The following is a 15,832-nucleotide window of genomic DNA, read 5'->3' as shown; positions in this document are numbered from 1 at the left end:
TTGATGACTGGAAACATGTTGCCTGGTCGGATGAGTCTCGTCTCAAATTGTATCGAGCGGATGGGCGTGTACAGATATGGAAACAACCTCATTAATCCATGGACCATGCACGTTCAAGATGGAGGAGGTTCTGTACTGTGTGCCGTGTTTGCAGTTGGAGTCATATGGGACCCCTGATACGTCTAGATGTGACTCCGACATGTGACACGTACGTAAGCATCCTGTGTGATCACCTTCATCCATTCATTCATTGTGCATTCCGACGGACTTGGGCAATTCAAGCAGGACAATGCGACACGGCACACTTCCAGAATTGATACAGAATGGCTCCGGGAACACTCTTCTGAGTTTAAGTACTTCCGCCGGCCACCAAACTCCACAGACATGAACATTATTGAGCATATCTCGGATGCTTTGCAGCGAGCTGTTCAGAAGAGATCTCCACTCGCTCGCACTCTTACGGATTTATGGACATCCCTGCAGCATTCATGGTGTCATTTCCCTCCAGCGCTACTTCAGAAATTAGTCAAGACCATCTCACGTCGTGTTGCTGCACTTCTGCGTGTTCGCGAGGGTCCTACACGATGTTAGGCAGGTGTACCAGTTTTTATTTGGCTCTTCAGTGTATAGTGGCTGTTTCAATTTTTGTTACTACATTAGGTGCCCAAAATAGGTATGATGTTCTCACAGAGAATAAATAGTATAGTACTGCGCACTGTATGACACGCAGCACAATTTTTCACACGAGAGCGCTTTGTAGTGTATGTCACATCATTTGAGTGTAATCCGTAGTTAGAGGTGCATATGAAGCCAGCTAACATGTTAAATCAGGATGTTTGAATTTGAAACAATGTTTCGTAGGGGAGCGTTTAAGTGCATCTGGTCGTGCGGTAGCGTTCTCACTCCCCGCGCCCGTTTTCCCGGGTTCGATTCCCGGCGGCGTCAGGGATTTTCTCTGCCTCGTGATGACTGGGTGTTGTGTGATGTCCTTAGGTTAGTTAGGTTTAAGCAGTTCTAAGTTCTAGGGGACTGATGACCATAGATGTTAAGTCCCATAGTGCTCAGAGCCATTTGAACCATTTTAAGTGCATCTGCAACTGGATTAGCAAGTTTGGTGTGATGGGTACATCTGCAGGGTGGCGTAATCGTAGTGGCATTATATGAAAGAGGTTCTTCATGCGGCATGCATGACGAGTAAAGGAAAATTGTTTGTAATTTCGTAAAATGCTTCAGTATCCGTATTTCAGTATTCGTCATCTGTAGTTCACAGTAGGACTCGCATGAACAGATACGGACTTTGAGTATTGGAGAAGGCGATTTCAAGGCGGTCGCGCATGACGCGATGTAGTAATGATTCGGTGCTATAACACGCTGTTTTAGTAGGACTATGTAACTGTTTCTTTTTACAGAACTTATTGGCTAAACAAACGATATGTATTGTTTTTAAATATTTATGTATGCTAACTATAGATTAGATGGGTAGATCACATAACTAATTAGGAGGTATTGAATAGAATCGGGGAGAAAAGGAGTTTGTGGCACAACTTGACAAGAAGAAGGGACCGGTTGGTAGGACATCTTCTGAGGCATCAGGGGATCACAAATTTAGCACTGGAGGGCAGTGTGGAGGGTAAAAATCGTAGAGGGAGACCAAGAGATGAATACACTAAGCAGATTCAGAAGGATGTAGGTTGCAGTAAGTACTGGGAGATGAAGAGGCTTGCACAGGATAGTGTAGCGTGGAGAGCTGCATCAAACCACTCTCAGGACTGAAAAATGGTACAAATGGCTCTGAGCACTATGGGACTTAACTTCTGAGGTCATCAGTCCCCTAGAACTTAGAACTACTTAAACCTTACTAACCTAAGGACATCACACACACCCATACCCGAGGCAGGATTCGAACCTGCGACCGTAGCGGTCGTGCGGTTCCAGACTGGTGCGCCTAGAACCGCTCGGCCAACCTGGCCGGCTCAGGACTGAAGACCACAACAACAACAACAACAACAACAACTATATGTATGTAGGTATTTGAAAGACAACCATTTGTACGTACAACGCAAAATTTGTAATGGAGCAACAAATGTGATTTGTTCCAGTGTACTTTGTATTCAATGTTCCCTATTTTAATTCGATGCGTCCTTTGGCCATGGACGCGCACTTGAACATGAAATCATTGTCTTCTGTTCAAATATGTGACGGGTACACGTCACACTAGAATTTGCATTTGTGTAATACCTCTATATATGTTGTTGTCATTCACTGCACTGATGTAAGGTTTAACAAAGGTGCTTAGACGCATCCCCATTTTAAAACGCGACACGCCCGTTGTTTGAGGACGTGCGCTTGTACGTAAGACGCGACGCTAGCGCCATCGAAAGTTTCCTGCTGCTGCTGGCTACGTTAACCTCCAGTTTGATTTTGACTTCGTAACAGGCATCTGTGGATTGTGGCATTAATTCTGCAAACATTTATGGAGCATGTGTTACCACTCAGTGTTTATTAGCAAGATCAGGAACTGTCGGTGCAGGTATATTTGTATTCAAATAACTAATTTCCGTTACATTTGAACTTTTTATTGTAATACCTCATCTGTATTCACCGTTTACTGACAACTATGTCTTGTTTTTGTAGCCTTAGTAGACCAGGCCGCAAGCACACGCTACGTGGACATTCGCGCGCCGGAGATCATCGCCATCGGTTTCTCGTGTGTGTACCATCGTGTTTGTGTTTAGTGTTCGCCGTCACGCTCCTCCGTTCACCGTGCCGTCGAAGTCGTCAGTGTTTGTGCACCGTGCCAACGTGTTTCAGTGTGTTTTTTCGTCGAGTGTGAACGGCTCCGTGTTCTTTGTATTCTGTGTCTACTGTTTTTTGACCATCAATATGTTCAGTCTATTATGTGTCTTCTTTATGTTTTCTCATTGTCCACACTGAGGCTGAAGAGCAGCGTAGTATGTTTCTGCCAGCCAACCTGATGTACAGGTATTAAAATAATAATAAAGGAAAAAAACCAGGCCTGAAAATCAACCCGTAAGGTTCGAAACTAGTCGCCTAATGAATACTACAACTATTGATACAACGATTAATAAACGCTTTAAGGAATTTAAATAAAACTGCTGTTCCATGTCAACGAAATGTTGAAAGTGAAGAATAAACTGAAGACGATAAGAAATGGTGTAAGCGAAAACCGGTTGTTTCAGTGATAATCGCCATTTCTATGGCGTATCTGAAGAAAGCTGGGAACTCTCTTTCTCGACTGGTTGGGGGCACTACCAAGGTCAGGGACGGTATTACCTGGCATCAGCGTGATGTCTGCTGCGGATGACTAACTTTCTGGTGGGTGTGGTTACTGTGGCACTGTAATGCCCTGCACTGGTAGCTATTTCAGTATGTTAGCATTCCACTCTTGTGGGGTGAGTTGGGTAGTCAAGCCTGAATATCTTCCCACGATGGAGTCACCAACAAAGCACCTCCCTTCTCAAAACGTTCGTTACGCAACGAGGCTTCGTCCCTGTGTCCCGGCCGGCCTCGACACCTTATTTTATGTAAAGTATTTGCTCTTTTTTCCCGTATTCGGGACGCCAGTGCCATCTGCATCGGAGCAGGAGCGTCTCCAAACAACTTTCACCGCCGTTGCCTCACAGTTCGGTGACAGAAGAAGGATGCGCGGGGCCACGTGTTGTCGCCGGTGGGTGTTAACGATCCTTTGTGTCGCTGTTTAAGGAGCAGACGACACCCGCACGAGGCCCTCTGGAGAAAGTCCTTCCTGTCGGCTTCAATGAAGCAGACGTCCCAAGTACAGGTAACTTCGGTCTTAACGTCTTTTAAAGGATCCCCCCCCACGCACACACACAGCAGTAATATATCGCTGGTAACTTCGTCAGCAATTATCTTCTGCAGTCGGTCGATTCCTTTGTGCCCATCACATACGAGCCACTCACAAACCAGTATTTCGAACATGAGAGTGTCGTAAATTTCTGTTATGGAAGAATTGCAATGTTTAGCAGCGGTGGTAGTTCTCCAACGTAAGCCGACTTATACTCGTAAAAATGGCGTTATATTTTATTAAACTTGGTTTTGAACGTTGTTTTGGGAGCAGTAGGAACTGTTCGGACCGAAAGTATCTGGTACTTAAGCCTACCGAAAAGATTATTGAAAGTGTCTGCAATTATGGGGCTATTTTAGATCAGTTCATTCTTTATATTTAATCTTTTTTTTTCAGTTTTATGATTCCTTGTTTTTGTTGCTAGAGAAGCTTATCAATTCTTGAAAATGCAGATTTTTGCGCTCTGATAACTTTGCATATAATTTCATAATATAATTTGCGATGTCACTTAATGTTAACTAAAGTTTTCCCTTGGATTGCATCATATTCTGATTCTTTTTGTAAACCTGGAGCGTAAGGGCATTTAATCTACCTACGCATGTTAATTTCTTAGGACAACAGTTTATGTTACAGAATGTATAATATTTTCCGGTAAAACTGGTCTATATATCGGAAACACATCTTGAAGCGCTCGATTCCTTTTTTCATTTATGCACGTTGTAGTTTTACTACTGCATTACTATCTCGCTGTGTCTTTAACAATCTTACCAACGGCAGTGCTGCTGGTTCCCATAACTCCTGTTGTAAATTATATGACAGGAGAATTACGTAATGTAGAATAGAAAGTGACTGAAGTATAGCCTAGAAAAGGTATATTATAAAACATTGAAATTAAAATCCTCACTTAATATTACCCATCCTACTAAAGTAGTTTATTAATGCATTCAGTTGTTTCACGAATAACTTAAAATCATCAACAGAATCCTATGTGTTGTCACTGTTACTATTAACTTTTCATTAATTTCAAGTTCTGCAGCTCAAGTCTCAAAATTCTGATCACTGAAAAATCTAATAGCATAAATGAATTTTGCATTTTGTCTGTCCTTAAGGTATGTGACAATTTTCTGGCTTCACTTTTCGAAGTGGTTCGTGCTCCCTGAATAACTCTACAAATTTTAACGGAAAGACCATAGCGTAACGAAGCAAAACTGCAAAAACAAGCATAATAGCCAGACAAACTTGTCGCAGGCGGACAGCAATACTGAGATACACAGGTAATTCGCTGCGAGCGATTCTGTGGATTATTTGGGAACTGAGAACGACCGGTGATCTATGGTTGCTACCTGTTATTTGCGCATTCAAATGCGATCTGCAGACTGATCGAGCTATCTGGCGACAAATTACTGCGTTCCGTAGCTATTGATGGGTTCCTTAACGCATACGAAATCCAAACTTGGTTTTCCCCCACCTCTTGGCTATGCAATAGGTGAGGTTATCCTTATCTGTTTTACGAAGCAAAGGCCTGAAAGCTTTATTTATGAAAATATTCGTTGTGCAAGAATTGAAGGATATTAATTACACAGGAACATATGCATCGACCCCATAGCCTACACACAGGAATGCCGGTCTCATACCTTCCATCGTTACACCGTGTGACATGTTCCAAAAGTTATCCCTCCTAACCACGACATAGCAACAAGAAATGAAGTTTAACATTTGCGAATGACACTGTATTTCTGAAACAGACGGCAGAGAACGTGGAAGACCAGTTGAAATGAATGGATAGTTATAAACGAAAAGCACAATATTGTGTATGTTATACGGATATATTTATGTAGTTAGCCGGTTTTCGGCTCGCAGGGCCATCATCAGACTTCAACTATCGTCAACAAGGGAGTTACAATTTTTGTAAATAACGTTGGAAAAGATGTTCCTCATCTACACTGAGGCAAGAACACATAGTGAATGTCATCCTTGACAGAGAATTGATAGTGTGTTGAAAAGAAGTTGTAAGACTAACACCAACAAAAATAAAACACCCGTGATGGAGTGTAATCGAATTAAATCGGGCATGATTGGGAAATTAGACCAGCAAAAAGACACTAAAAGGAGTAGCTACTTAGGCAGAAAAATAGTTGACGATGAAAAAGTAGAGCAGGGTGTAAAGTGTAGGCTGGCTGCAGCGATAAAAGTTCTGCTTAAGAAATTTATTAGACTGTAATAAAAATTTAGGTGCTAGGAAGCCTTTTCTGAAAGTGTTTGAGTATCCATACTTTGTGGTAGAGAAGAGTGGAGTGTGAACAGCGCACACACGGGGAGACGATAACCCTTTGAAATGTGGTGTTACAGAAGAAAGCTAATGGATATATCGGATAACCAGGGTGTAACAGAAGAAAGGTGATGCGTAAATCGGATAACCAGTGAAGTGATACCGAGTCGAATTAGGGAGAATAGAAATGTATGGTAGAACTTGACTCAAAGAAAGTATGTGTTGATTGGGCAGGTCTTGTGACATCAAGGAAAAGTCAGTTTGTTACTAGAGCAAGTGTGTGTGAGTGAGAGGGAGGGGGAGTAAAAATTGTTGAGGAAGCCCAAGGTTTGACTACAGAAAACAGGTTGAAGCGGATGTAGGTTGCAACAGTTACGTCGAGATGCACAGGCGTTCAAGATATGAAGAGGCTTCCACAGGACGTACAAGCACGAAGAGCTACTTCAATTGTTTGAGCTCAAGGCCACAACAAAAATATTTGACGTTGTCTCATTAGTTTAAAATAATAGTTATGTAAAAGAAGGAAATTACTTTTCATAAATATAGCGGGCACTGAAGACAATACATTCGATCTTTTATTTAAGTGAAGTGTCTAATTACACGATGGACGAGCACGAGTAGAAGTGATGATACTGCTACGCAGAGGCGCCTAACGTAGCCGCCGATAGCGGTTCTGTCATAAATAAATGTTAATAAAAACAGAACCAGCATGCGACCAAGGATTCACAATTACACAACAGGATTTCACATGCTCAAGCAATTTAGTCGGCAGTCGAGTACGGAAAAAGTACGCATCCCCTTTCTATAAAATTGAATTTGTTTCAGAGGTGCTACAGCTACTGTATGTCATTTCTACGGGGCGTAGATTGAATGCATTCTGCCGACGATCTCATAAAATGTATCTGGACGCCTACTGCTCCCGCGTCCAGACACCCTGATTTAGGTTTTCCGTGATTTCCCTAAAACTCTCCAGACAAATTCCGGGATGGTACCTTTGAAAGGGCACGGTCGACTTCCTTCCCCATCCTTCCCTAATCCGATGAGACCGATGACCTCGCTGTTTGGTCTCTTTCCCCAAACAACCCAACCCAACCCCCACCTACTGCTATTAGAAGATATTAACGTGCGGTATGCCCTGCCTTCGTCTTCATGACGGCTTGAACTCTGCTGGAGACACTTTCAGTGAGGTGTCTGAATGTCTGTCGAGGGGTTGCAGTCCATTCTTCCTCAAGAGCCGAAACCAAAGAGGGTAGTAGTGTTGGACGCTGAAGTCTGCTGTGAAGTCACATCCCAGAGGTGTTCCACTGGGTTCAAGTCGGGACTCTCGGCAGGCCAGTCCATTTCAGAAATGTTACTCTCCACAGACCATTCTTTAGAAGATGCTGTTTTATGACAGGGTGTACGGCCATGCTGAAACATACAGGACTGCACCTCTGCTGTCCGCAGCACAATGCCTTAGAGTGTGTACTTATCCTTCCTCATTAAGCATTCTCTTGATCACAATATGGGGACTACACTCTAATCACGAAAAACACCCTCATACCGTAACACTACCCCTCTGTACTTCAGTGTTGGCACTACACTTGATAACGGGGACCATTCTTGATATTGGACAAACGCAGGGCCTCCCATCGAATTGACACAGGGTACAGTGTGATTCACCATTCCATCAAGCGTCGCCAGACATCTGTGGCTTATGAGCTACTCAATCATTGTACCTCACTCTTTTTAACTCCCTACCCATAGGCAGTGTGCTAAACGTACTGCTGGTAGAAGTTTTGAATTTACGACTGATCCTTCCGCTAATATGATGCGATTTTTTACAATATACTTCTGGTGCAATAAATAGAATTATTCCTCATCGTAATCCAATTGATACGAATCCTGTACGTCTGCAATGCTCGACGGACCGTGTCCGTCAATACATGAAGTCCGCCTGGTCTTCGTTTCCCTGTGCTTGTTACTTCGAGGTTACAGTTGACAATCACCAACAGTTGACTTGGACAGATTTAGAAGGGTTGAAATTTCCCTAACGCATTTCTTACTCAGGTGAAAATGGTTCAAATGGCTCTGAGCACTATGCGACTTAACTTCTGAGGTCATCAGTCGCCTAGAACTTAGAACTAATTAAACATAACTAACCTAAGGACATCACACACATCCATGCCCGAGGCAGGATTCGAACCTGCGACCGTAGCGGTCGCTCGGCTCCAGACTGTAGCGTCCAGAACCGCACGGCCACTTCGGCCGGCTTTACTCAGGTGACAGACATCCAATGACTAGTCCATTTCCGAAGTCGCTGAACTCTCCTGATCGACAAATTCCGGTGTTACTGCTTCTCTAATGGCGATACATTGCTCCCTGCCGTCTTCTATACTGGAAGGGCTGCCTCTCGTGACGTCTAGCACCGGACTCCGCATTACATAGGAATGTTCGGATAATTTTGATCAGATAGTATATATCAGCCAGAAAGTTTCGAAATGTGGCTGTAGTAAACCATTTATAAGGTAGATATAAGAAGAACATCAACAAAAGCAAACCGAGGATAATGGAATGTAGTCGAATTAAATCAGGTGATACTGAGGGAATTAGATTAGGAAATGAGACACTTAAAGTAGTTGATGAGTTTTGCTATTTGGGCACCACCTGTACAATTCCCCCGTCCCAAGTTTCGATGCTGAAGCTGAGAGCTTGTGTTCATTTCGAGCTGCTTCCTTTTTTTCGTTAGTAAACCGATTTCCATGAAACCTCTGTTTCCTAAACACAGTTTTTCCACCACCCATTATGAATAAATCTTGACTTCCACGTAAAGGTTTGCGAATTCAACCTTCCACCCACTAATATCTGTTAGTACTGTCAAAACGTAAATAAACCACATGCAAGAAAGTTTTCAGGCAAAGATATAGATGTCAGCCAGAGATACAGATGTCAGCCAAAGATATTGGAAGAAAATAGCCTTTACACTGACAAAAATTCCGCTGAATCAGGCAGTTTCCAAAATGTCGGAAGAGGTGGGAGTGGCCGCCAGCGCAGAGTTAATCAGTTTAACAATTTAAAGGCTGTCACGATAAAATTCATACACAACATAGATTAAACTATGTAGATCAAGAAATTAATATTTTTGAAAAATCGATTTTTTGGACTAAAATTGATTATATCTCCCCTTAAAGTAGTAGATGAGTTTTTCTATTTGGGGAGGAAAATAACTGATGATGGTCGAAGTAGAGAGGATATAAAATGTAGACAGGCTATGGCAAGGAAAGCGTTTCTGAAGAAGCGAAATTTGTTAATATCGAGTATAGATTTAAGAGTCAGGAAGTCTTTTATGAAAGTATTTGTATGTAATGTAGCCATGCTTGGAAGTGAAACATGGACGATCAACAATGTAGACAAGAAGAGAATAGAAGCTTTCGAAATGTGGTGAAGAAGGCTGAAGATTAGACGAGTAGATCACGTAACTAATGAGGAGGTACTGAATAGAATTGCGAAGAAGAGGAGTTTGTGGCACAACTTGACTAGAAGAAGGACGCGTTGAGGCATCAAGGGATCACCAATTTAGTACTGGAGGGAAGCATGGAGGATAAAAATCGTAGAGGGAGACCAAGAGATGAATACACTAAGCAGATTCAGAAGGATGTAGGTTGCAGTAGTTATTCAGAGATGAAGAGGCTTGCCCAGGATAGAGTAGCATGGAGGGCTGCATCAAACCAGTCTCTGGACTGAAGACCACAACAACAACAACAACAACAACTGTATATATTAAATTCAGACAGGAATTACTACTTGTGATCTCCTTGAATAAAACCCGGAATAGCATCTGATTTTGAATGAACGACGCTTGCCTTTCGCGAACATCATGGGGCATCAAGGAATAGGTTAATTTGGTAACAGAGTGAAGTCTGTGAGTGTGTGTTTGGGGAGTGCCATTAAAAATTGTAGAGGGAGACCAAAGCGTGACTACAGTAAGCTGGCTCAGATTGATATAGTGTGCATTAGCCATGCGTAGGTAAAGAAACTTTCACAGGATAAGCTAGCATGAAGAGATGCACAAAACCAATCTTCAGACTGAAGACTATAACAACAACAAAAAGTTACGGTATAAGCTCGTGTAAGCCATTTGAGATCGACGTAATTTAAATCAGGAAAGGATTGAATTTAAACTCGTGTTGTGTAATACAATGTAACCTTGACGCACAGCAAATTACTAACCACAGAGTCTCTTGGCAAAAAAAAGGAAAAAAATAAATCTTTGTTCACCTGTTGTTGTTCAGAATACTGTACCCGCGCAGGCGACTATCAATCAAATATTTCGCTTCTGTTTTAGTAGCTAAAGAAATGAATTACGTTTCTTAAACAAGCGTACGGATAGCTCTGTCGGTAACAGCATCCGATGTTAGTCTTATTCGGTACGTGTCCTACACACTTGGTCAATATTTTGGAATGGATCGCACGGATGTTTCCTAAGTAATCTGCTTTGTAGAGCATATTTTCCCAGTACCCTACCAATGAACGGAACCCTACGACCTACGTTACGTACGATTGAGGCTATGTGATCATTTCATATCCCCACGTACTGATTCACCCAGATATTTGTATTCATGTTGTGTTCGTATTAATACCGTGGTCGTAAGATATGTTTTGGATGCTTTGGGATTCAAATTTTATTATTGTTTATATGTCTAAAAAGCCGCTTAAGTGAACAGTAGAACGTTCTGAATCCTTGTTGTCCAGATGTGTGCAATAAGGCGACTCCGGAGTGACTTGATGGAGACGCACAAGATATCGACTTCTTTCAGTGGTTTCCTCTCATAGGTTCTGACAAATTAAGCGCCATCACTCACATCCGATCGTTCCCGCTTTCTTCGAAACACGATTTGTAATCCAGTTTCACTTTCATCTTCGCTTAGTAAAACATTTCTTCGTTTTTGGTTGAAGTTAATGTGTTACATGACTGTACTTTTACACATACGTTTTCAACACACAGGCTCAATCGTAAAGAAAGCAGGTGGCTGACCGTCCATTGGAAGGATACAAGAAAAAGCAAGTCGGCTTACTATCCACTCCTGCCACCGATCCTAGAACACTGCTCAAGTGTGTGGTGTTATTATAATTAACATAAACAAAAGTGGGACAGCAAGAATGGTCACAAGTTTATTTATCTCACTAGAGAGATTTAGGGGAATGTCGGAATACCTTTACTTGCAGACACTTGAAAATAGTTCTCAACTACCCCATAAGAACTAGTATTAGTAGGTACTTTAGCGAGGAACCCAAGGAGGATTCGTGAAACGGACGGCACTCAAGTCTTGCTCGTACCGTTCGTCAAACTTCGTAGCTCCCTTACCGCTTTCTTCCCTCTATCGGTAAGCACGTAGACTGCACGATGAAGGATTCCTGGTAGCATTCTGATCTATCTGTATTCGAAAATAGCGCCTCGTGTTTTGATGTTATGAGTTGAGTGGATAAATCAGACCAAATGATTCCTTGTTATCCTTTCAAGAGACCTCAGTTCAGATTGAGGGCAAAAGTGTTCTCCCATTTGTGCTGGGCACCACGAATGCATTCATGCTACACAAGGAGACATGGGGTGGGGTATGGCTGAAAGAAGTGCGCTCTCTCCCAGGAAATTCTTTCGCGGCACGTCGAGAGATGCTTTCTTCTAAAATTACTGGACTGGGCAGACTAGGTGAGAGACATTTTGCCGAAAAGATACCACTTGGTGAGAAAAAATCGCGCCCAAAAATGCCTACAAAGTGCGCAACGATGTCAGTAAGAGCCAAAAGGAAAAAACATGCGGAAAAGAAACATTCTGATGATGTCCAAATCGTAATACAGATATTTTTATGTCTGAGTGTTTCGAAATATACCACAATCAGGCAAATTATGTGTATAAACAGCGTGTACAAGGATTTTACGTGTTTCAATAAAACTGTTTGTATCTCTCCTAATTTTATTATCTCTTAATCTACTTTTTACGAATAGTTAAAGCAGGTCGAATGACACATCACACTTAATTTATTGCGTTTGTAGTTAAACTGCAATGAGCGTCGGAATATGTGTGAAAAGAAGGCGCCCAGTTGCCCCAAACACGATGACTAAAGCGTTAAGGAGGGACTTTAGGCATATATTACAGCCCCCCACCAAGTTTCGTTGCCGTATGTACCGCAAAGATAAGGTTGAAATGTTAAAATCAGCTTGGGTGTACTGTCGTGTTACCTACTAAAACACTTAAAGTGGGACAAATACTAAAATAACCAACGTCTCGGACCTGTTGCAGACGCTTTCCTTAGGGTGTATTCCCTGCTTGGTTAGTATCTTAAGTATCTTAAAAAGTGGTGAGATGGTACAACTAGAAGCATTTGAATGAGATTGATTCCAGCCACAGAGGCCTACATATTTATGTGAGTTTCGTGTAATTACAGAGACCAGCATTACAGCATTTAAGCAGTCACCCTTTTAGCGTTCCATACTTTCTACTATAAGATACATTCATTTCATTGTGATGTGCTGAGAACTGATGTAAATGTACGTTTATTAAAAATATATTCCATTGCTGAAATGCCATCGTCATACGTTCCAATGTTATCGATACGAAGGTGGTGTGTGTGAAATCCTATAGGACTTAACTGCTAAGGTCGTCAGTCACTAAGCTTACACCCTACTTAATCTAAATTATCCTAAGGACAAACACACACACCCATGCCCGAGGGAGGACTCGAACGTCCGCCGGGACCAGCCGCACAGTGCATGACTGCAGCGCCTAAGACCGCTCGGATAATCCCGCGCGGCGCGATCAATACGAGGGTGTTAGTACTCAGTGTAATATTTGTTTGCATAATGCGATAGATTGCATGTATGTATGTATGTGTGTGTGTGCGTGTGTATGTGTGTGTGTGTGTGTGTGTAATAGAGAGAGAGAGAGAGAGAGAGAGACAGGCAGATAGCATTCGTAAGCTCTTTCTCCTGCTAAGGTATACGTTAATGATATACCAATGACATGTATCACATTTTATTCCATAAACCACTTTGAAATTAGTATAATGATAATTTATACTAATACGTGCTTATCGTCTGTTTCAGAATTGAATTTGCTGTATGACAACTGATCTTCAATAAATTCAATCTTCAAATTACAGTGTCAAAGTGGCTGGTAGAAGTAAAACGAATAAACAGATACAACTTGCAGCTATTAGTTACAATCTCCTTTGTACGAAATATGACAAAACCTCTCAAGATTCTCGCATCAAGTTATAATTATCGTCTTCTTTCTCCTAACTTCTCGCTCTAAGACTGCTTTAATTATTTGATTTGGTCATTTCATGACTAAAATCAGATGAACATGGAAGTAAGTCCTTTGATGTATTCGCTTCACAACAGCAGCTTTCGATTGGCCCTTTTCAATTGGTGTCAGTAAATTTTAAGAAATATGCGCCTGACTTGACGAAATCGTGTCGTAATTGTTGTAATAGGACGTGATACCCTGTGCAGTAAACTGACGATGGAGCTGCTTGTCCACCTAACACTAAAAACGTAACGTCGTGGAAGTGGCGTTTCGGACTCTGTGCGCGGTGCGTCTTCAGGACACTCACCTGCGTGTGCCGGTTGCGCGCTGGGCCGCGTCCGCTGTCCGCGCCGCGACTGCGCCGACCTGCGTCAACCCGCCGCTACTCACTGCCGCCGCCTCTGGTCACGTGACGACGCCGGGGGAGGGAGGCTCGGCGGACAGTGTGCCGGCCCACTTTCAGAATTCAAATCCTCCCTACTTTACGGAGCACTAAGCGGGCACCATCCCCGAAACCAGTTTGTGTACTGCATTTTTGTGATTGGTGGCCTAGTGAAATTGTTCGCTGTATAATTTCTGAATAAGTAAAATAAACAAACAATCACAAACCCAAAATGATCGCTTATATTTTAATTTTTTCGGCAACAATTTCAAGAACAAATTGCAAATGTCTATATACATTGTTGTCAAGCGTGTCAACAAATGCAAGCAAATTCCTTTCTGCGTCGAGGGCAGCTAAAAACTCGTGGTATTCGTCTTGGATCGATCCAGAGTCGCAGTATGGTGATGGTATGACGCGTTTCAGGTAGCAGTCGTGATAGAATTTCAATTTGGCGGTACTGCTTCTTGTTTCCTTTGCCAGTGTAGTTACGTTATGTAACACTTCTCTTCTAATGCTGACGAACATTGATACAGAATTTAGATATACATGCAGTTTACTCTAAAACACTGAATTTTTTTCCAATTTATGCAAGATCTGGTAACGAAACGTGTTTAGTTCTTAAAGAATCGATGTTCTGGGTGATTCTTGATCACAGTTATTCCTTATTGGAATACTACACTGAGAACTTGTGATTTTCCGAAATAAATTTCGGCCAATTCTTCTTTTAGTCATAATTTCGGACACACACAACATTAAAAACACACTTTTCCACCTCTGCTTGTTCAACTCCATCATTTTGCAATGCCCTCGCCAACCTGGCCAATCAGCAACAGCAATGAATACTGATTACATCTCTTACAAATGCTTCAAATGGCTCTAAGCACTATGGGAGTCAACATCTGAAGTCATCAGTCCCCTAGCCTTAGAACTACTTGAACCTAACTAACCTAACGACATCACACACATGCCCGAGGCAGGATTCGAACCTGTGACCGTAGCAGCAGCGAGGTTCCAGACTGAAGCGCCTAGAATATCCCTATCAACATAGTCTTTTAGTGGCCCTTGTCCGTTCACATCAACAATTGTTACGAATTTTTTTATATTAGCCTGTTCCATGCGGTTTCGCTCCCATACATATTCGACACATATATTGCACACATCTCCCCTCTCCCCCCCTCTGTGTCCTCATCTTCTTCCCCTCATCTCACTGTCCACCTCATCTTCTCACCTCCGTCTGTCCATCTCCTCTTCCAACTCTCCTTGTTTCACCTTCTCCTCCCCTGCTCTCTTTCTCCTCTCATATACATCTACATCATACTCCGCAAGCCACCTAATGGTGTGTGGCGGAGGGTACTTTCGGTACCACTATCTGATTCCCCAACCCTCTTCCACTCGCGAATAGCGTGTGGGAAGAATGATTGTCGGTAAGCCTCTGTCTTTGCTCTAATTTCTCGAATTTTCTCCTCGTGGTCAATGTGCGAGATGTAGTGGGGGGAAGTAATATGTTGTCCGACTCCTCTTGAAAAGTGCTGTCCCGAAATTTCAATAGTAATTCTCTCTGTGATGCACAACGCCTCTCTTGTAACGTCTGCCAGTGGAGTTTGTTTAGTACCTCCGTAATGCTCTCTCGCCAGCTAAACGACCCCGTCACGAAACGCTCCGCTCATCGTTGGATATTATCTACCTCCTCTATTAGTCCTACCTGACAGGGATCCCAGATCGATGAACAATACTCAAGAATTGGGCGAATAAGCACCTTATAAGCCACTTATTTCGTGGATGAGTTACATTTCCTTAAGATTCTTCTGATGAATCTGAGTCTGGTGTCTGCTTTTCCCACTATCTGTTTTTATATGGTCATTCCACTTAAGGTCGCTCTGGATAGTTACGCGTAGATATTTTACGTCAGACGCTGTCCCCAGCTATTAGTCATGAATAGTGTAGCTGTGCAGTAGTGGATTTCTTTTCCTATATATGCTCAAAATGTTACATTTGTTTACGTTCAGGGTCAACTGCCAAAGCCTGCACCAATCATCAGTTCTCTGCAGGTCGTTCTGCAGATTTTTACTGTTT

The 15,832-nt window shown here is 42.4% G+C and overlaps 1 protein-coding gene across 1 annotated transcript in view; it reads right to left on the bottom strand.

Annotated features, from left to right (window-relative positions):
• LOC126199007 (endochitinase-like) overlaps window positions 1-13,752 on the bottom strand; it is a 74,455-nt gene extending 60,703 nt beyond the window's left edge. The window contains exon 1 of the mRNA XM_049935687.1: window positions 13,685-13,752. The gene's annotated coding sequence lies outside the window, so the exon portion shown is untranslated. The remainder of the gene's footprint in view (window positions 1-13,684) is intronic.
• Between the last annotated feature and the right edge of the window lie 2,080 nt (window positions 13,753-15,832).

This window comes from Schistocerca nitens, chromosome 8 (genome assembly GCF_023898315.1).
Source record: "Schistocerca nitens isolate TAMUIC-IGC-003100 chromosome 8, iqSchNite1.1, whole genome shotgun sequence".
Lineage (NCBI taxonomy): Eukaryota > Metazoa > Arthropoda > Insecta > Orthoptera > Acrididae > Schistocerca > Schistocerca nitens.
This window is presented reverse-complemented; position numbering and strand designations above follow the sequence as displayed.